Source organism: Sorex fumeus, unplaced genomic scaffold, assembly GCF_029834395.1.
Source record: "Sorex fumeus unplaced genomic scaffold, SorFum_2.1 ptg000036l, whole genome shotgun sequence".
Classification (NCBI taxonomy): Eukaryota; Metazoa; Chordata; class Mammalia; order Eulipotyphla; family Soricidae; genus Sorex; species Sorex fumeus.
In genome coordinates, this window is record NW_026606093.1 from 12,103,373 (window position 1) to 12,125,823 (window position 22,451).

Genomic DNA, 22,451 nt, shown 5'->3' on the forward strand with positions numbered 1-22,451 from the left:
CAGGTGAATTTGGTGGGGAGTGATTCCGTTGAGAGTATGATGTAAACAGAGCAGAACAAAGAGGGCTAGTGACTATGTTCCTAGAAAAGGGAAGCTACTGACTCTGAGAGAAGGAAGCAGTTGAGCCCGCCCAGAAGTGAGTCAAAGAGCTTCCTCCCACATATAAACATGGGTCAGAGCTACAGTGAACTTATTTTTGCCTTCAGTGAATTTAACTCTGTGTAATGGGCAAAGCAGGTAACTTTTTTTTTTTTGCAGGTAACTTTTAAGAGAAAAATAAGAGGATCTGGAGGTACAGTACGACTTACCTTGCACTACCCCACCCAGCTTCAATCTCCTGTAACCCAGGTGGTCCCTTGAGCCAAGTAGAAGTGACCCCTGAGCAGAGAACTAGGAGTAAGTCCTGAGCACCATGGGTGAGCCCAACCCCACCCCCCCAAAAAAAAAACCCAAAAAATAAATAAATAAAATTAAAATGAGATTGAACAATGTTTACTTTTTCTATTTATTGAACTTTTACTGCTACCAACCCACCTCATTTCCTTGTACCTCTGGCACTATTTCTCACACTGAGTGAGCAGCATTTATTCTCACAGGAATAAGATTTGGCCCAAATCTAATGCTTTGAGTGTCAGATGCTTTATTTATTTATTTATTTTGAACTGTAAAAAGCTATGCCCTAAGTAAACTTAGGGTATACGACAAGGGATTTGAAGCACTGCCCACCTATCTAACAGTAAGGCAGAGAACAGTATCTCCATCAGAACAACGAATTCCTAAGAAAGATCCTGAGCTCTGAGTTCTGGATTTCCTTCCTTTTCTGCTGCTCCAACTCTTCCACTTTCTTAAGCCCCACCATTGTCATTGAAGGGTGATTTGAGGTACAAGACAATGACGTAAGATCCAGACAGATTCTGAGAGTCCACCATTCCTGATGGAACCTAGAAATTTTCTTTGCCAACCTGACAGGACAGCTAAAGAGATTTCAACACTGGTGACTAAAGCAGGAACACCTAAAACGGTTGGAGAGTCTTTACAAATAACCAAGAGCAGCGCAGATATGCTCTGGGAGCTCAGCAATGATCTGCACGGACCCGCTACTCGCTACTCAGCTCAAAGAGAAGAAGGATCCAGCTTGGAGGCCCTAGAGGAAGCTGACAGTGTTGAGTAACCTTCAGGGAAAAGGCCTGATTAGTGAATGAGATTTTACTTTAGTTGGCTTATAGAAAAAACAATAAATGATTTCTCTCTATGCACCTATAAAGTGGACCGAAACTTTCACTCACTTCAGAAGTAGTAGTAGTGGAAAGTGCATTGTGTGAATTTGGAAAGCATGGGGCTACTTCCGGTAAGAGCACATGATATAGTTTCTCTCTCTCTCTCTCTCTCTCTCTCTCTCTCTCTCTCTCTCTCTCTCTCTCTCTCTCTCTCTCTCTCTCTCTCCCTCTCTCTCACTGTCTCGCACACACCCTCGCTCTCTCTGTCTCTCAAAACACATATTTCAGGGGAATTTTTCTTTACATCATATTGATTTCATTTCCTCATTTAAACAAACCCACACAATAAGGGTTTTTACTGCATCTCTTTCCATCTTTCAGTATCCTTGAATTGCTTATCCCTATAATTTATAGAGTTTTGCTTCAACGTCCCTTAGAGCCTCCACATGTAGCCTTTCATGTCAAATTTTTTCTTAGTAATAAGAAAACAACTCTAGATGTGTTTAACACAGCAGCCAAGGTGTACCCAAGGGGTGTAATTAGCACTTACAATGTTAGAAAGAAAGCACAAGATATAATGCAGCACCAATACCCTGAAAGAACGTGGTAAGGTGCAGGGGGGAAAAATTGCTTCAAAATTGTCTTTCTTCCTGAGGTACTCAAAAGTGATATTTACTGTGGTTCTGTTAATTATGGAATAAAGCAGGGGGTTACTTAGCATATGGCAGGCATCTATTCTGAGGGAATAAAATTGGCTGCCCGTGGATGCAAATGCCATTTACAAAAATCAACACCACTGAGGATTTTAAGGCTCCTGGTGAGGTGCAGTGTAATGATGACAGCTGATACTATTAACAGCACTTAACTTTTTTGTGTAAATAAATGTGGGTGTATGTGGGGAGGTATTATAGGCTTCTGAGCTTTTTTTTCCCCACTCCTTTTTTCCCCATCACAGTGATGGTTGAATTACTGGCTTCCTACCTCTGCAATAAAAGGATTCCAAACTCTCCGTGTTGTTGTTTTGGTTTATTTTGTTTTCTTTCTTTGAATTATGTTTTCAAAAGCTCCATGATTCATATTCAATGTGTTTCTAATTTTACCTTATTGTTGACACCTTTCTATCACTTGCATCATAATCTTGTATTTAAATAATCGCACCCAAATATAATGTGATTTCAACACTTAAGTGTCTAATAGACGAAAGCATACTTCTGTTGACCTGGATTTTTAAAATTTTTTATTGAATCACTGTGAGATAGACCCTTGCAAAGCTGTTCATGATTAGGTTTCAGTCATACAGTATTCCAACACCCATTTCTCCACATTTTCCAGCATCAGAGTCCCCAGGTTCCCTCCCATCACCCACCCCAAGTCTACCTCTATGACAGCACTTTACTTCTCTCTCTACCTCTCTTTCTCTCTCTCTCCCTCTCTCTCCCTTTCCCTCTCCCTTTCTCTCTCTCTACCTCTCTCTCTTTCTCTCTCTCCCTTTTGACCCAGATTTTTAAAATGCTTCCAAAATGATAAGTCATGATTCATCTTTAATTCAAAAGATGTTATTATTTTAAACCTCACACACATTTTAACAATTTTGATAGAGTTTGAGGCAATTGAGAATGTGGAGTAAATTTCAGTATCAAAATTATTTTATTTTAAATTGCTTATTAATTTCTTGCAACTGGGTAAAGAACAGAGAGTTTTCCTTGCATCTTGAGCATAATGGTTTAAAGCATTAAATAGGGTGGATTATGCCTTAATAGTCTATATATTACAAGACATGTCATTTGAATTTAAATTACTCTCAGTTGGAGATGATTCTCAAGCTAGAAGTCAGAGTTTTGCCTTAATTTTAGATGCTTCCAAAGTTAAAGACAGAATGAGAGGGCCTCAATAAAATTTAGAGAATAAGGTTAGATAAACTTATAATATATGTTCCAACTGCCATGAGCTAAAATATTGTTTATGTTTATAGCTTAATAAACTTTAAATATATTGCTATTAAGATTCCATAAAGAAAATGACATATAATCACTTGGTTCTGAGTTCATTTGCATTTTATATTAGCCACACCACCTAGCCCTTGGACTTAAGATGTGGTCTATACTGATGAAAGAAAGTTAAAATAAATAAAAAGTGTTGAAGGCAAAATAAATGACAAAACAATAAAGTTGCAATACAGCAAACCTGACCCTTAATATTTATACGTATTACTTCCTGATCATTTTGTGAAAAATTCCCATTGCCAGATATTTTGACCTTAAAATTAAGTAAAGCTGGAAGTGATACTGCCCTACCTTAACTCTCTAAGATAATAATGACCTAAATTGTATCAGAGGTTAATAGGGGAGAAAATGACATTTAAAACCATCCAGAAATTTTTTTGGAAATCACCCAAATAACTGACATGATATTTTCAATTATAATAATAATATTTCCCAACATGTAAACATCTTTGAAATTGGTATATGACAATCAAAACTAACAACATGTTTTGTTTTTAGTATTTTTAAATAAAATAACATTATTTTATAATGTTATATACCATTCCCGGCAAGCTACCGAGAGTATCTCGCCCGCAAGATAAAGCCTGGCAAGATACTTTCGATATGCCAAACACAGTAACAACAAGTCTCACAATGGAGACGTTACTGAGCCCACCCGAGCAAACCGATGAAAAATGGGAGGACGGTGCTACAGTGCAGTATATACCATTCAGTTATACAACATTATATTTCAACAACTGTATATATTACTTTATTATCACCATTAAGAATCTAGTTTCCGGAACTGGGGAGATAGCTCAGTTGTCAGTGATTGCACGGGCAAGAGAACTGAATTCCATCCCCAGCATGATATGGTCCCCTGAACAGCACTGGGATAGGCGTGGTGGCCCCCAGCAGTGCTAGGTAGAAGCAGACAGCACCACACATCCAGACAAAAAGCTCTGAATCATATAATCCACTCAGACAGCATTTCCAGGAGCAGCACCCAGACACCATGGGTACTGGGGAGTCTCCTCTCAAAAGAATCTAATTTCCACTCACCCTCTCTCTTAAAATTGACTTCTGCTACCTGATTCAATGACCCTGTAAACTGACAGCATTTTTCTTAAGTCTGTCCTCCCGTTGTTCATCGATTTGCTCGAGCAGGCCCAGTAACGTCTCCATTATGAGACTTCTTGTTACTGTGTTTGGCATATTGAATACTCTCGGTAGCTTGCCAGGCTGTCCGAGAGGGGCAGAGGAATCGAACCTGGCTCGGTCGGGCTGGCTGTGCGCAAGGCAAATGCCCTACCGCTGTGCTATCACTCCAGCGATATTTTTCCTAAAAGGTTCATAAATTAATAATGCATCTTAAGAGAATTATTACATATTACCAGGTATAAATTTGGGGGTTATGTTTATTCTTACAAATAAAACGAGGAAATATAAAAAAATTTCCATAACTTTTTTAGAATCGATCGGTAGTACCCACTTTGGTTTTCTGGTGCAGCTTTGTCTTGTAGAGCTGCACCCCCTTTTATAGTAACCACAACCACCAGTAACAAGTAGCCAATTAAATATAAATTAATGAGAATTAAATAACAATAATTTTCTTAATGGATATCAGCTAGACTTCTTGGGTTCGAAAATAATTCATGGCTCCTGGCAACCTTATTGGACTTAGTAGATTTATAGGGCTGGGGCAATAGCACAGCAGTAGGGTGTTTGCCTTGCAAGCAGCCAGCCCTGTCGAGCCGGGTTCGATTCCTCTGCCCCTCTCAGAGAGCCCGGCAAGCTACCGAGAGTATCTCGCCTTCACGGCAAAGCCTGGCAAGCTATTTATGACGTATTCAATATGCCAAACACAGTAACAAGTCTCGAAATGGAGACATTACTGGGCCTGCTCGAGCAAATCGATGAATAATGGGAGGACAGTGACAGATTTATAGAACATAACCATCACAGAAAGTTCTGTTGCTCAATGCAAGTCTAGAGGGCTGGCTCTCATACATTTGTTTTTTCACTTGAACAACAGTACAGAAACATCAGAGAAATTTTAATATATGCCTCTGGGGCAGTGTTTGGACACAGGACTTTGAAATCAAGTGTACTTAGGTTGAGTCTTGAATGTTTGATTATAGTCAGGTGGCTTGGCCTCTGTTTTGTATCTGTAAGATCATTGTAACTACTTCATGGGGCTATTTAAAGAAAGCAAAGTATTGTCTAGACTGAATATAGTAAACATTTGATAAATACTAACCTTTGTGGACAGTCTTTTAGAAGTTTAGTGATTATTTTTGGACAAGTTACAGCATGATAGTATGAGAATAAATGCTAAAGTATATCATAAATAAGGTGGTAGGGGAATAAAGAAAAAGGAACTTGCTTAGTCAGAGAGGGGAAACGGAGGATTTACCATGAGGTGACACTTAAACTGCCTCTTGGAACAAAATCGGAAGTTCACTGTGTTGAAAAAAGGCCAGTGTTTGGATTTTTTTTTTTTTTTTGGCCAGTTAAACAAAAACTGATACTATAGAAGCATGAGCAAACTCTTACCCCTGGGAGTAAAAGATCTGGTATATAAAAAAGGTGAACAACAGAAATCATTAGGAGCTGAATTTGGTTGAAGCCAAATTGTGAAGGGCTTGAGTTCCAAGAGATTTATCTTGAGGCAAGAATGACATAGTATGCTGGACTGGAGTGATAGCACAGCGGGTAGGGCGTTTGCCTTGCACGCGGCCAACCTGGGTTCAATTCCCAGCATCCCATATGGTCCCCTGAGCACCGCCAGGAGTAATTCCTGAGTGCAAAGCCAGGAGTAACCCCTGAGCATTGCCAGGTGTGACCCAAAAAGCCAAAAAAAAAATGATATAGTATGGCTTAGAAACCACATACTCCAGGATTCAGTTCTTTAAGCTTCTGGACTTCTTCATTTAGTCTTATAGCTTCAAATACATACTATATGGTTTATCAGATTCAATTCCCTAGGCTTGCTTCCTATCATGAAGTCCAAATTTGTGCTCCCAACAGCTCACTCAGATTCTTTACTCAAGGGCCTAAAAGTCATCACTCATTTAACTTGTTCAAGACAGAAGTTTTCAACCTATCATTAAAAGCCTCCTTTTTCTTCTGCTGTCCTTCTCATTTAAGTTGATGACAATTCTGCCTTCGCATCTGATGAGATCATAAATGTAGGAAGCATCTGTAACCCATCTCTCTTTCCCTTCTAATCTTCTACTCCCTCTCTCCCTCCCCATCTCTCCCTTCTCACACTTTTTCCTCTTGTTTTTCTTCCCTACCCTCTTTGCTCTCTCCATCTCTCTCCTTTTCTCCCTCTCTCTCTTTCACACACACACACACAGACACACACACACACACAAATCTCACTTTTAATTTTCTCATCATATCCTGTTGACTTTGCCTTCAAGATAAATCCAGGATCCCTTCTGTTGGAGCCACCATCGTCTCTTTCAAAATCCTCTCTACTATTTTCTTTGCTTATACCCTAATTCCCTCTTGCCAGTCTGTCCAAACAGAGTGATTCAGCTTTAAAGATGTTAGAGCAGGTCACTTCATTCAGTACCCTCCAGTGACTTCCTATCTCAAGTAAAAGTGAGGGAGTAACTTTGCCTGCATTTCCCTACACAATCTGTCAATCCCTTTTCTTCTCTGACCTCATCTCCTCTCTCCTTCTCGACCCATTTCAGCCACACTGACCTTCTCCTTCACACTTCCTGAACAAAACAGGAGACCTCAGGGCCTTTGTGCCTACTGTTCTTGCTTCCAAGCATGCTTATCTCCCCTTTCCAGTAACCACATAACTTATTCCCTTAACTCCCTGACCTCCCCCAGGTGCTCAATCAAAAGTTATTTTCTCAGTAGTCTTCCTTGACCTTCCTTTTACCAAGAAGGCAGCACCCAGTAGTCCATATATCTTTCCCTACTTCATTTTTCCCATAGCGCTCATCATCATTAAAATACTACATATTTTACATATTTATATGCCTCGTAATCTGTCCTCTTATGGGAACTCTGATAGGGCAGAGGAGTTTGTCTTCTTATGTTTGCTGCTTTATCTACCACGCATTATTGTAAATTAACACACAAATTCATTTGCTTCTTTGTGAGGTTGAAGGAGCTGGAGGAGGTAAATAAACCTTATATTTCCTCTATTTCATCTAACATTTCTAACATTTCATGAGCATATGTCACGAGCACATCTCATGCACCAGGAACTGTCCTAGATGTTAAAGATGCAAGTGACTTGGACAGGAGAGATATCACAGCAGGTGAGGGGTCTACCTTCTATGCAATCAAACTGTGGTTTGATTCCCAGCATCCCGTGTGGTGTCCCATGCTCACCAAGAGTGGTTCTTGAGTGCACAGTCAGGAGCAAGTCCTAAGCACATTGGGTATAGCCCAAAAAACAAAATTAAATTAATAAAGATTCAAGTAATGAAAACATTGAATCCAGAGAAGAAAACGGCATCCTAGGGACACTTGTTGAGTTAGAGGTTCAATGGGACATTCTGGGCTCGATTTCAATAACAAACCAAAGCTGATTCCAAAATCCACAACTCTTTCCCAAGCCAGAGCCAGATGAGAAGCAAAGCTGTAAGACTTCCGTAGAAGGTCACAGTGCACACCTGGGTAGCAACACTGTCCTCTGGCTGTCTCTGACTACAGTGTGTTAACATTCATAATACTTGCCTCTTAGCATTAATTAACCTCCTTTTGGAGAGCTTTTAACCTCCTAGATGAAAGATGCTCTGGAACTACAAAGATAATCTTGCTGACTCAGAGGGAAGGCTGCCATGCTGAATAATCAGTGCCCTAAATTATTATGGCCCTTACCAGATGCATGTAGCCATCTGTCTTCATCTTTTCCCCAAAGTTGACCTAGCCTCTGCCTAATCTCCAACTGAGATTTAAAATACCCTCTGAAAAGGACTCAAAAGACTAACACCCAAGAATAGTAGAGATAAGTACAAGGAGGATTGAGCCACAGCTTTGAAGCCGGCCTCACATGCTGGGGGAAAAGGCAGCTCAGATAGAGAAGGGACCACCAAGTAAAGGGTCCTAAGAGGGCTCGCTCGGGATGGGAGATGTGTGCTGAAAGTAGGCTATAGACCAAACATGATGGCCACTTAATACCTCTATTGCAAACCACAGCACCCAAAAGGAGAGAGAGAACAAAAAGGAATGTCCTGCCACAGAGACAAGGTGGGATGGGAATGGGGGGAAAGGTGGGGGGAGGAATACTGGGATCATTGGTGGTGGAGAATGGGCACTGATGGAGGGATGGGTACCCGATCATTGTACTACTGAAACACAAGCACAAAAGTTTGTAAGTCTGTAACTGTACCTCACAGTGATTCATTAATAAAATATTATTTAAAAAATAAATAGAAAAAAAAAGAGAAGGACCAAAAATATTCAAAGAAAAATGAAAATTTTATATAGCTATCTACTTTGGGGGTTGGGGAAAATCATATTAAACAGATCAGTTAAAGATAGTATGTTTGTGGGTGTGGTGTGGTGTAGTGTGGTGTGGTGTGGTGTGCGTGCATGCGTGCGTGCATGCGTGTGTGTGTGTGTGTGTGTGTGTGTGTGTTTTAGTTATGCAGACTTGAAGACTTGAAACAGAGCAGGGCTAGGAACAAGGTAGACTGCTCCTTCCCCCTGCAAGCAAGCCTTGTGCCTGAGGAGTCAGTGGTTTGCTTGCCAACAGATGGCGTACCTATTCCTGGAGAGGATTATCTTCAAGAACAACTATAAAAGAAGCAAGTGTGTTGGAGCATCCATGCTGACAAATAAAGAATGAGACTTTGAGGAAATATTTCCCTAAACTTGAAGACTATCTGCAGCAGAAAGACTATGGGGGTGGAGTTGGAGGTGCTCCTTAAGAGCAAACAGGAGAAAAAGTTGTCTGAATTCTGGAACCTATCACTAAAGCTTATTTCCTTGTCTGAATCTTTCGGTTTCTGTGTCTGTGACAGTATTCATAATTCAGTCCCAGTGTGCCAACAAACCCCATATGTTTGGGTTCTCTCCTTATCTTTTCAAGCCAAGATAAGGTTGAAATTAGTGTATTGCAAGAGATTTGTGGTAGAATACACAAAAACACACAGTGGCAGAGGGTGAGGATATAGACTTTAAAAAAAAAGCATGCACTAAACGTTTCTTAATTAAAAAAGGGGGGGGGGGGGTTGTCCTCAATGGAAAGGTTTTTATTTGTGAGAGAGAAGTGGCTATCAGTCAGAAACAGTACTTTTAAAAACAAACAAACAAACAAAAAACAAAAAACCCTACATATTTCTACCCGTATTCAAAAAGAAAACATTGTCTTCTTTCCCTAATCTGGCTCTCTATTCATCCAAAGACTTTTAATCAATATATAAATTTGAGTGGCTACCATCTGCCAGGAGCCACTTTGGGTGCTGGGAACACAAAGATGAATAGGACAAACCACCAACATCCATCTGCTAGTGTACTGTGAGAGCAAGAGATTAATAGTAATAATATGCAAAAACAGGTACTATGACCAGCTCTTTTATGAGCATTATTCCTTTTTATCTAACTCTTTAGAAATTTAACACAGCTACAAATCACCTAGAAATGTTGTTTAAAGTGGAGATCCTTGCAATTGTTTGTTCATTGCAGCACTCTTTACAATAGCCAGAGTCTGGAAAAAACCTGAGTGCCCGAGAACAGATGACTAGTTAAAGAAACTTTGGTACATTTACACAATGGAGTACTATGTAGCTGTTAGAAAAGACAAAGTCATGAAATTTACATACAAGTGGTACTACGTGGAAAGCATCATGTTAAGCAAAATGACTCAGAAAGAAAGGGATAGACATAGAAAGATTGCATTCATCTGGGGAACATAAAGTAACAAAATAAGAGACCAACACTCAAGAATGGCCGAGATTAGTACCAGGAATTTTACACCATGGCTTGGAGGCCAGCCACACATGCTAGGGAAAAAGGCAGCTCAGATAGAGAAGGGAACACCAAATAAAGGGTGTTGGGAAGATCCTTCCAGGATGGGAGAAGCATGCTGAAAGTAGACTATAGACCAAACATGATTGATACCCATTGCCTCTTCTGCAAACCACAACACCCAATAGGAGAGAGAGAACAAAAGGGAATGCCCTGCCACAGAGGCAGGGTGGGATGGGGGGAAGGGGGGTGGGAGGGATACTGGGATCCGTGGTGGTGGGAAATGGGCACTGGTGGAGAGATGGGTGTTTGATCATTGTATAATTGAAATCCAAGCACAAAAATATGTAAGTCTACTACTGCACCTCATGATGTCTCATTAATAAAAATTTTAAAAAAAATGATACAGTAAAAAAATAATAAAGTGCAGATCCTAATTCAAATAGTTAGAAAAGGGGTCTGAGAGTCAGTGTTTCTAACAAGCCATAATGCCAATGGTTCAAAAACTATACTTCAAGGATTTTAACATTTTACTACCCTATTTGAGGGAATCAGTTCCATCATCACTACAGATAAAGAAAAGTGAAGCTGTTTGCCCCTTTCCTTTCTTTGCTTCAATGATTAGGGCCACACACTTGATTCTGGTACTTGTACCCTAAGTTGAAGTGCTCCTACACTTAGGTTACAGAGTATTCAAGACTGCCTACGTTTGTATTGGGGTACAAAGGAATTATGCTACAACAATGCCTTTGGGTCATACTTAGCATATGGACTTGAACTCACAGCCTTATTCCTGCAAAAGCAGAGACATTCTACCACTGAACTACATCAAGTTCTATACTTTTTCCAAAAGTTAAAAAAATATAATTTTTTTCAAATGTAAAACAACTATAATTTTTTTCAAATGAAATACACGGTATTTATTTTATTGTTTTATTTTTATTGATTGAGTTACTGTGATTTATAATACTGTTAATGATAGTTTCACACACGTAGACACACATATATATATGATTCCCACATTACACCTAAACACCACCCTTGCCCAAGGTTCCCAAGCCCTGCCCTGTCCATGACTCTCTCCCAAACACAGTAACTCCATTCATCTTTGGAACATTGTTTACTAGAAAATTCTTATTTTGAGCCTAGATCTGGAATGTGCAAATTTTCATTTACTTATTTTCCAGTTCAATCCTTCATTGATGAACAAAAGGTACAAGGCTAAGTTAATAGAAAATTAAAAACATGTAGAATATTCTCTTTCTGTTTCTAGAGACAGCCCAGCAATGGTGCATTTTGTGAGTGGAGATGGAGTGTGTTTTGGGAAAGAAGTCACATCAGACTTTAATTCATCTTACTGTCAACTAAAATTTCTCAGTGTATGTATTGTGACACAATAGAAAAAAGGCAATGGAATAGGAGTGATAATATCAGGGCTTGATAAGGGTATAGAAATAAGACATAAAATATAAAACGTAAAAGATAAAAAATCTATAGGTTACATCTTTTACTTTAGAATAACATAGCTATCAACCCTACAAATAAAACTATTTAACCAGAAAACACGAATGTGTAGTGGGAAGGAAGGATGTTGTGTGGAGTACAAGTGACCTAAGATCTCATTCACCAGTATCATCATTGTCTAAAAGTTTTAAATGAAAGAGTAGAGAAGAAAATATGATATTTTGAGTTACAAAATAATTATGAAAGTTGGGGCTGGAACAATAGCACAGCAGGTAGGTTGTTTGCCTTGCATGCGGCCAACCTGGGTTCGATTCCCAACATCCCATATGGTCCCCTGAGCACTGCCAGGAGTAATTCCTGAGTGCAGAGGCAGGAGTAATCCCTGTGCATTGCCAGGTGTGACCCAAAAAAACAAAAAAAAAATTATGAAAGTCTGAAAACAGAAGCAGATGTGTGGGATATAAAGGTGGGTGCGAGACTTCATTCTCTTTAAAAATTCTTCTAAATCACCTGAAATTTTACCAAATATATATATACAATCACTAAAATGAAACAAAAAATGATGGAGTAAAAAAATAAAGCAGTGCTCCATAACTATAGGCCTGACTAAAACAAGTCACTTGATCTTGGATTGAAATTTCTCATCCATAAAATGAACTAAAATTGGGGGATATAATGCTGCCATCAGGTCAACCTGTACCTGTGGGGCGAGTGCATCAGCAGCCTGATGGTGCCTTCAGACTTCCTGATATCCCAAAATTGCTGCTGTGCCTTTTGCCGAACCCCAACAATATGGGGCCATGTTTATCAAGAAATTAAATGGTCAAAAGTTGGGTGTGTGGGAGCCACATCCACAAACCACCTCAGGCTCAGCCATACAAGCTCATTTATTGGCCCTATTTCAGAGACCCATAAATCTCAAAAGAGGTCCAAAGCTGCAGTTAGGGTAGCAGGTGCACCCTGCAGGGCATATGCCCATAGTTTATTTCTCTGGAAAAGATGGAAAGAAGGGCCATGATCCAGAGACATACAAAAGAATCTCAGAACCAGGCAGCTTGCTGCAGAGATGCCTCCAGACTTTAAGCCAGGCCAACTTCACCGGCGTGCCTCAGATGGGGCCAGGCATTGTCCCTCCCCCTACCCCCTGAAAGCCATGGCAGCTGCCAACTTCCAGAACCTAGTGAGAAGTTCAGGTACGAGGAATACCTGAATAGCGTTCTCATCCTGTTTTCGTAGGGCCCAGGTCTCTGAGGTGTATGTTAAGGCAGGAAAAACAGTGGGATTGAAGAGATGTGCTTGGAGCCAGAGGTTCTTCGTCCTCTTAGATATTTCTTCAATGCTCTTGAAGGCATTCCAAGCTACTCTCTTCCTCCTGCGCAACTCAGGTGCCAGGTCATTCATCATGTTGACTTCTTGACCTACATACACATAACTGTTGCATTTGGAGATGTTCATTCTGTTGAGAGTGAATGGAACATCAGAAATGAGACCATTTTCTCATAAACATTGTTTTCGTAAGATTCAGCTGTAGTCTGACCATTCCACACTCACCTCGAAGTTGACCAGCATTTGTGCCGCTTGGCTAATGTTTGGTGTTATTAAAACAAAAAATATAAGCAAAGCGGAGATGGTGTAGTTGCTGACCGGCTATCTTCACTCCCAGTCCTTCCCATTCCAGTCGTCGCATGACGTTCTCAAGGGTGGCACTGAAGTAAAAGTAAGTAAGTAAAGGCCCTCCCGTTGATCATCGATTTGCTCGAGCGGGCCCAGTAACATCTCCATTGGAGACTTTGTTGTTACTGTGTCTGGCATATCGAATACTCTCAGTAGCTTGCCGGGCTCTCCGAGAGGGGCGGAGGAATTGAACTCGGGTCGGCCATGTTGGGCACTGAAGAGTTTCAGCAAAATGGTATCACCCTGCTGAACACCTCTTCTTGACATGGATGTTCACTTCCTTGTAGAATGGTAAGATCCTGGTAATGAATCCATAGTACAGCTCACAGAGGATCCTGATGGATTGAGTTTGAATGCCTGTTTGGCTAGGGCTTTGATGACCGCTTCTGCCTCAACAGAATCAAAGGCCTTCTTTAAATCAATGAACGTTAGACAGAGTGGCATCTTGAACTCCCAAGAAACCCCAATGAACTTGGTTATTGTGTGGATATGGTCGATGATGCTGAATCGTTCTCAGAACATGGCTTGCTTGTATGGTTGTCCTTCATCTAGTATTCTACCAATCCTATTCTGGATAACTAGAGTGAACAGCTTGTAGATGAGAGACAACAGGCAGATCGGGCAAGAGTTGTCAATGTCATGGATGTCTCCCTTCTTGTACAGTAGAATAGTCCTGCTGGTTTTCCATTGGGACAGAACTTTGCATTCAGACAGGTAGCGTGTGAAGAGTCAAGCCAGTGTACTGATAAACTACTGACAGAAGGTTCTTCAGGTGTTCGGGTCTGACCTTGTCTGGGCCGGGTGCTATTCGCTTCTTTACCGACAAAACAGCATGTCGGATTTCGGAAGGGAGAACTTTGGAAATGACATATCCATCCTGCAGAATTTGGTATATGGGCCTGTGGGCATGGCTATCGAAGAGATCCAAGTAGAAGTCATGAATAATCTTCCCCATTGCAATATTTTTTATGTCATGTTGCCCAAAAAGAGTATGATTTTATCCTCCTTTCATTTACCAGCAAACAGTATAAAAATGGAAGTCATATCCCAGAAATTAAGAATAAACAAGACATGGAAGATAAAATTTCATAGATTCTGAACATAATTAATTTGCCTTAACGTCAATATTCCCAGTCATTTTATTTACTAATATATTTGATCTGGGCTGAAGCAATAGCACAGCGGGTAGGGCATTTGCCTTGCATGCAGCCAACCCAGGCTCTCCATCCCTCTTGGAGAGCCCTTCAGCTACCGAGAGTATCCTGCCTGCTCGGCAGAGCCTGGCAAACTCCCCATGGCGAATTCAATATGCCAAAAACAGTAACAACAAGTCTCACGATGGAGACATTACTGGTGCCCGCTTGAGCGAATCGATGAACAACAGGAGGACAGTGCTACAGTGCAGTGCTACTTTATGCTGAGACATCAAACTGCAAAAAATTTCAGATACCCCAGTGCCCAGGCTGAGAACTCTGGGATTCTCCTGGAGAGAGGGCAGGCAGCTTTCCCCAACCACCACCTGCACCCACAGTATTTCCCAGCAGATATGCCCACCCCCAAAGACACCACCATGTCAACTCATTGACCCAGACTATAGATCCTAGTCTCTGGTCTGAGCGGCCACATGCACAGCCGTAGGACACTTCCAAATTCCCACAATACTGAAGTTCGAGTAGGAGCACATGAAATTAGATGGGAGCATAACATAGGAGCCAAATACACTCAGCAAGCAAAAACAATAACACAGAAGGCTCAGCTAGTAACAGACAATTTAATAAATCCTTAGACAGGGACTTAAAAACACCATGATTGGGGGTATGGTGCTGCCAGCAGGTCTATCTGTACCTGTGAGGTGAGTGCATCAGCAGCCTGATGGCACTTTCAGACTTCCAGATACCCCAAAATTGCTGCTGTGCCTTTGGCCAGACCCCAAAAACTTGGGGTAAAGATTACCAAGAAAGTAAACGGCCAAAAATTAGGTATGTGGGAAACACACCCACAAACCACCTCCGGCTCAGCTATATAATTGGAGGCATGGCCTCTCTGGTTCCTGATCGAACTGCTTAATGGCCATGATCCCAGAGACTCAGAAACATATCTTGAAACCTAACAGCTTTTGGCAGAAATGCGTCTGGTCCCTGCAGTAGGTCACCAGTGCTGGGCCAACCCAGGTGGAAATAGGTTTTGTGCCTTGACCTATTCCCCTTGGCGGCCCAGTGGCTGCCATCCTTCAGAAGCCACTGGACAGTCAGGTTTGGGCCCCCATTGATGAGACACGCAGAGCCTCAAGGGATGGGGGTGGAGCCGGTCCTGTCCTCTCCACCCCAATGAGACCCCAGGTCATCGCCCACGAATGGCCTCTCTGGCTCCTGATCAAGCTGTTTAACGGCCATGATCCCAGAGACTCAGAAACAAATCTCAAAACTCAGCAGCTTTTGGCAGAAATGCGTCCGGCCCCCACAGTAGGTTACTGTTGCCGGGCCACCCCAGGGGGGAAAGAGTGCTGTCCCTCCACCTGCTCCCCCTTGGCGGCTCAATGGTCGCCATCCTCCAGAGGCCATTGGACAGTCAGGCTTGGGCCCGCAGTGACGAAACTTGTTGGGCCTCACGGGATGTGTGTGTGGGGGGGGGGGGGGGGGGGAGCCGAGCCTGTCCTCCCCACTCCAACAAGACCCCAAGTCATCGCCCACAAATGGCCTCTTTGGCTCCTGATCAAGCTGCTCAACGGCCATGATCCCTGAGACTCAGGAGCAAATCTTGAAACCTGGCTTTTGGCAGAAATTCCTCCAGTTTTAAGTGTTAAAATTTCAAAATTTCAAAATCACATGGCCCTACTGCAGCCACACAACATCATATGTTATTCATAACCAGCAATAGAACACAAATTGTCTACTGTTGCCTTTTCAGTAGATCCTAGTGTTGGGGTAAAATCTCAAATAATAATGGTGGGTCTGGTGTCAAAATATTGAATGTGTTCAAAGTAGAGAGAGAGTAATGTGGAAATCATCTGCCCCACAGGTAGGGGGAGGGTGTGGGATGGGGGCATACTGGGGTTTTTGGTGGTGGAAAATGGGCACTGGTGAAGGTATGGGTGTTTCATTGTATGACCGAGACTTAGACCCGAATGCTTTGTAACTGCTCTCATGGTGATTCAATAAATAAAATTATAAAAAAAATGAAAAAAAAACACCATGGTAAAATAGAACATTTTACACTTTAAAATTGATTTTTAAACTTATCAATTTTAATATTGAACCTTTATTATCGAATCAATCTCAACTCTAGAACTGTATCAGCAGTTGTGCCTTTTGTCTATATTAATTTTTTAAAACATTACAGAACCCGTCTGAGGGTTGGGAGTAATGGGAGTTGAACCCACAGTTTTCAGATTTCCTTCAACTCCTCAATAGCCAACATAGGTAGGAATGAGACATCACATCAAAAGAGTCCAAGAATTCAGTTAAACAATCAGTATTTGCCTGCACGGTTGTTTTTCAAATTGTGATTATAGCCCACACATTTAGTGATTTAGAATCAATATATAATACTAGACTGGACTGGAACAGAAAAATCATAATTTCTCTGAGGCAGGAGCAATAATACGTACCAAATGCGTAGGGCATTTTTTGGTTTTGGTTTTGTTTGTTTGTTTGTTTGTTTTGCATGAAGCCAACACAGGTTCCTCCCAGGCATCCCATCTGGTCCCTCAAGTACTGCTAGGAGTAATTCCTGAGTACAGAGCCAGGAGTAACACCTGTCCATCTCCAGGAAAGGCCCAAACCACTCTCAAAAGTGAAAGAAAAATCAGACTATAGCCACTTTACTGTTTTCACATCTCTAATCTCCAAGTGTCTTCATGTATTGAAGATATGTTTCTTCCAACCAGCCACACTAGAAAACTTTGTGTCTGTTGCAGGAAGGGGAGTAGCAGGGGAAAGGGGAATTGGCTTGGTTTTGTTTGGTTTGGAAAGGGAAAGGACTGAACCCAGGTTTTATGCATGGATTTCACATTTTTCCCAGTTTCAACATTTTCAGGTTCTCTAGCTTTTCTAAGCCACCTAGTTCTCTTCAGCCCTCTTTCTGAGCAATAGATGATAAAACAAAGTCCACACATACTGACAGAAAGTCTTTATATTTCCACTAATCACAGACTACTGACTGGTGTGCAACTCTGAATTCCATTCAGGAGATGGAATGAAAGGTTACAGTTAGAAATCCCCTCAATTCTTACTCTTCCTCTTTCTTCACTTCGCAGCCTCACACCCACTCGACCCAATGTTCAATGAACTCAGGAATTTGTATTTGAAAGCAAGTAAACGTCATTGAGCAAAATTTAAATAACTAAGATTGCATTATTAAATAGAAAAACCACTGGTTCTTAATTAGTGATTTTTTGTGCATGATAAGAACTTCTTTGAATATACTTCTGTTTACAACTTTCAAAGTACATATGTTAAGGCTCAAGAAGTCACTAAAAGAAATACTAAAGAAAACTAGAATAGCACATTAGAAGGAGGAGTTAGTTTGGGTGTTTATACCCCTGAAGTTTCATTGTATACAATACTTTGAAAGTATACACGATTTGCTTGAATGTGCATATGTATTTTCCCTAGGGTAAAGGTTAATAGTAAAGGTTAATAACTTATCAGCTTCTCAAAGAAATATGAACCTTTAGAAAGACCATAGAATCACTGGGATAGAAGACCATGATCATTATAAGCTCATTATAAACCACAGTTGACAGTTGAAACTAATTTTGACTTTACCATTATCAATAGAAGACTCTTTTGCTCTTTGGAAAAGACCTGAACATCTGCCTTCATTGAGCATCATCAATTCAGAGCAGAAAGCCTCAGATGACATACGTAACATACGACCAGCGCAAATATGCCTGGGCCGGCTTACACCTGCTACCTTGGCAGGGAGCCTTGCCTGGGACCTAACAGAACACTCCCTACAGGCAGTGTCAGGTTCAACAGGGGGCAGCAGGGAACAGAACAAAGTCATCTCTAGGATTTAAAACGATTTTCTGAACCTTTCCACAGGACAAGGCTGGAAGAAGGACTCCCCCACCCCCCACCCCCGTACTCCCTTACCCTGGTTATGTTTTACTTCTTATACTATATAATAATGCTGAGCCCAAATACCTCCACTTCATGAAACTGAAATGTTGGGATTTTTTTAACCACTAAAAACTAAGGATGAATCTAAGAATGTGCCTTTTCAGAATATGGTGAGAGTTTTTTTCCACCTGAAAGCATTGGGAAAAACACTTGTCTACCACTTACCAAAAAAATATTCAATATATCACTACCAATAGCCCCCAAAGTAGGAACCTGCATTTCAAAAGGCACAGAATTCAAAGGGAGGAGGCTTCAAACTACTGGGGGGGAGCGGGGGTTGTAAAGGACAAATCACATTTTTTTTTGTTTCATTTTGGGTTTTTTTTGTGGGGAGATGTCTGGGGGTCACTCTCAGCAATACTTGGGCTGGGAGGTTGGACAGTTCAATGACAGGGACTGAGATCAGATACTTCTGGGACGTAAAGGTCACAGAGTCATCCAACAGTTATTGGAAGGCATTGGGTACCAAAGCAGAGCCTCTGACCACAGTGTTGTCTCCCGGCACTTTATTTTATTTTAAGCACCTAGTAAAAAATTGCTTCCAATATAGAATTATGCAGATCTGAATCTTGGCACAACGGCATCCTTTCTTATTCAGCCACACAGTATTACTTCATCATCTGTGGAATGATGAAGAATACCCATTGTCTTGCGGCAGTTCTGTGAAAACTTTTTAAATCAAAAGATTCACAACTTTCAGCAGTTGTAGCTACCAAGTACATGTGGATACCTCCCCGGTCCCACACACTCCACCCCTTTCTCACAGTCATTGCATTCCTCACAGCATGTTTTAAAGTAATCTTTCCAGGAATGATAAGCTCTTGATTTCTTCTAAAATGTATACTAGAAGGAGACAGCCCTGGTTTCTCTCTGACATATCCTATTTTCTTCATTTCTTGCCTTCTCTCCTTGTCTCTCTCCTTCTCTCTCCTTCTTTTCTTACTCTCTCTTCTAAATCTATTGAATGTTCTAGGAGCCTTTCAGCAATTATTTTAGAGTCAGCTCTATGATCACGGGAGTGTAAATAGGATATGGACTCATCTATGTCGAAGTTACTCAGATATAAGGTAAAGGTAAAGGTAAAGGTAAAGGTAAAGGTAAAGGCCCTCCCGTTGATCATCGATTTGCTCGAGCGGGCCCAGTAACGTCTCCATTGGAGACTTTGTTGTTACTGTGTCTGGCATATCGAATACGTCACGGGGAGCTTGCCAGGCCCTGCTGTGCGGGCGAGATACTCTCGGTAGCTTGCCGGGCTCTCCGAGAGGGGTGGAGGAATCGAACTCGGGTCGGCCATGTTGGCTGCGTGCAAGGCAAACGCCTTACTGCTGTATTATCACTCCAGCCCAGATATAAGGTGGTAATCACTCCACACCAGATATAAGGTGGTAATAAGAAATGGTTAGGTCTAAACCAGGTGTAGGTTTCATCAGACTAGAAGAACGTGGGGTCTGATGGCTTCTGTATAGGCAAATGACTGGCACTGCTACCCTAATGAAGTGGTTACAACATAACAGCTGTGCAAAGTGCAGAAACAGAAATTCATGCAGCAAGAAACCGCCATGTGTGAAAATCCAAACTCTAAATTAACGGTTCATGGATAGCAGCAGAGACCGTTTAGGTCCTAGCACAGAGGTAGCAGAATTTAAGTTGATGCCTAGATCTCTAAACCCCAAGAAGCACAGAGAAGTTAGGCCAGAGGTCAAAGGAATGGATGAGGAAAACTTCAGGGACTGTAGAGTGAAATGCTCAGCAGCTGTACTCTCCAGAGAGAGTGTCAGAGTACCCTTAGACAGGGTGGCAAAATCCAGAGGTCACGGGCTGGAGCAATAGCACAGCGGATAGGGCATTTGCCTTGCACGTGGGCAACCTGGATTCGATCCCATATGATCCCCTGAGCACCGCCAGGAGTAATTCCTGAGTGTAGAGCCAGGAGTAACCCCTGCGCATCGCCGGGTATGACCCAAAAAGGAAAAAAAATCCAGAGATCACACATGGAGTACCAAATCCAGCTTCAGTAGGAAAGTGTGTGTGTGTGGGGGGGGGGTGCATGTGGGGGGTACAACATGTGCCTCTGAATGTGAGAGCAAGGAACAAAGGATATGCTTCCACCTTCTTAAGACTGCAGAGTCGGAAGGGCTAGAGAAGGGAAGGGGAGGGCTGTGGAGGGAGGAGGCACCCAGGAGAGGAACACATTTTCTCCAAGTAATCTTCAGCAACCTTTTCACCTTTTTATTAAAAGATAATTTTCAGTCATGAAGTTTAAGTCTAGATTAGAAGATATGAGGAAAGGGGTGTGTGACTGAGCAGGAGGCCACCTGCCCTGCATGTATAAGGCACCAGGATAATAGCAAAACAACAACCGAAGCCTAAGTCGGTGAATAGGCCATTAGAATCACTCCCTTATGATCCAATAGATCAGTCTCCCTGGCACTGGGCCACCTCTTGCTCACGCCCACGCCCCTACGCTTTGGCTCTCCTCCATCTCCTGGCCCCGGCCCCTTCCCTTTGGCCCTGCCTGTCTCTCCAGGGCCCCACGCCCTTTCCCTTCAGCTCTCCTACATCTCCAGTTGGCATTTTAGCTCAACCCAGTGCTTTGTCACACAGAACATTGTGAGCGTTGAAAGTCCGATCTTGTAGAGAAGAGACCACCAAGTAAAGGATGTCTCACTCGGGATGAGAGATGCAAGCAAAAGTAGACTACAGACCGAACATGATGGCCATTCAATACTTGCATTGCAGACCACAACACCCTAAAGGAGAGAGAGTAAAAGGGAATGCCCCTGCCACAGAGGCGTAGCGGGGGAGGGTGGAGGAGAATGGGGGGAGGGATACTGGGATTATTGGTGGTGGAGAACGGGCACTGGTGGAGGAATGGGCACTCGGTCATTGTATGACTGAAACGTAAGCATGAAAGTTTGTAAGTCTGTAACTGTACCGGTGATTCATTAAAATAACTTTTTTTTTAAAAAAAAATCATGATGAGATGAGGAACTCCTTCAATGGGTTCATCAACAAAATTACTAAAGTTAAAAAGTTATGGGGAAAAAAAAAGAAAGTCCGATCTTGTTTCCAAAATATCATCAACTGTTCTATTATAGGTGCATATCCCAAATTATTCAATATTGGGAGGACAGTACCTCTAAAATAATCATGAGAAGAACCAGGAAAATCAAATTAGTTTCTCTGCAGCTTGAACCTGTCTTCCTCACTGAGAGCTTTTACTCACATTTAAAACCTAAGGTATATTTATCAAGGTACTCCAGAGATTAGAACTAACAGTAAAAATCTTCAGAAAGAGAGAGTAAATCTTTGATTGGGACAGGGGGTAGTTTGTTGATGGATTTTGGGTTTGTTTGGCTGGTTTTGATTTGGGGACCACACCTGGCTGTCCTCAGGGCTTACTCCTGGCTCCACACTCAAGGATCACTTTTAGGAAGGCCCAAGGGACCATATGGGGTACAGGAGATAGAACCCAGAGCCTCAGTGTGTGAGGCAAGCATCCTGTCTGCTGTATTATCTCTAGAGTCCCCCAGATCTTTGATTTTTGTGAGTGGGGTAGTTTTTAACTTTTAAAATTACTACTGATTTGTGGAAACAACTTGACCAAAAAGCTATCACAGAATTCAGAGACACACTCAGGCATATAAACCTCCTTTCTTAAATTTGACTTTAAAATTTCTCTCTTACCGGGGCTGGAGTGATAGCACAGCTGGCAGGGCGCTTGCCTTGCACGTGGCCGACCTGGGTTCGATTCCCAGCATCCCATGTGGTCCCCTGAGCACCGCCAGGAATGATTCCTGAATGCAAAGCCAAGAATAATCCCTGCGCATTGCAGGGTGTGACCCCCCAAAAAAAATCCCCTCTTACCAATTTCAGGTAGCAGAGACAGTGTAAAAAATCACTAAGAGAGAATGGGAGAGCCAAGAACAAATATTCTTACAATTCCTTCTGTTACCAGAAGAACTACTACTAGTTGGTTTCTGGTACATGCAAAAAGCAGAGACCCAGGGCCTTATTTTGCCTTTTCCCTTCATTTAGGCTAAAAT

The 22,451-nt window shown here is 41.8% G+C and overlaps 1 pseudogene; it reads left to right on the forward strand.

Annotated features, from left to right (window-relative positions):
• The first annotated feature begins 1,333 nt into the window (after positions 1-1,333).
• Positions 1,334-22,451, forward strand: part of LOC130027130 (pre-B-cell leukemia transcription factor 2-like) — a 131,198-nt pseudogene continuing 110,080 nt past the window's right edge.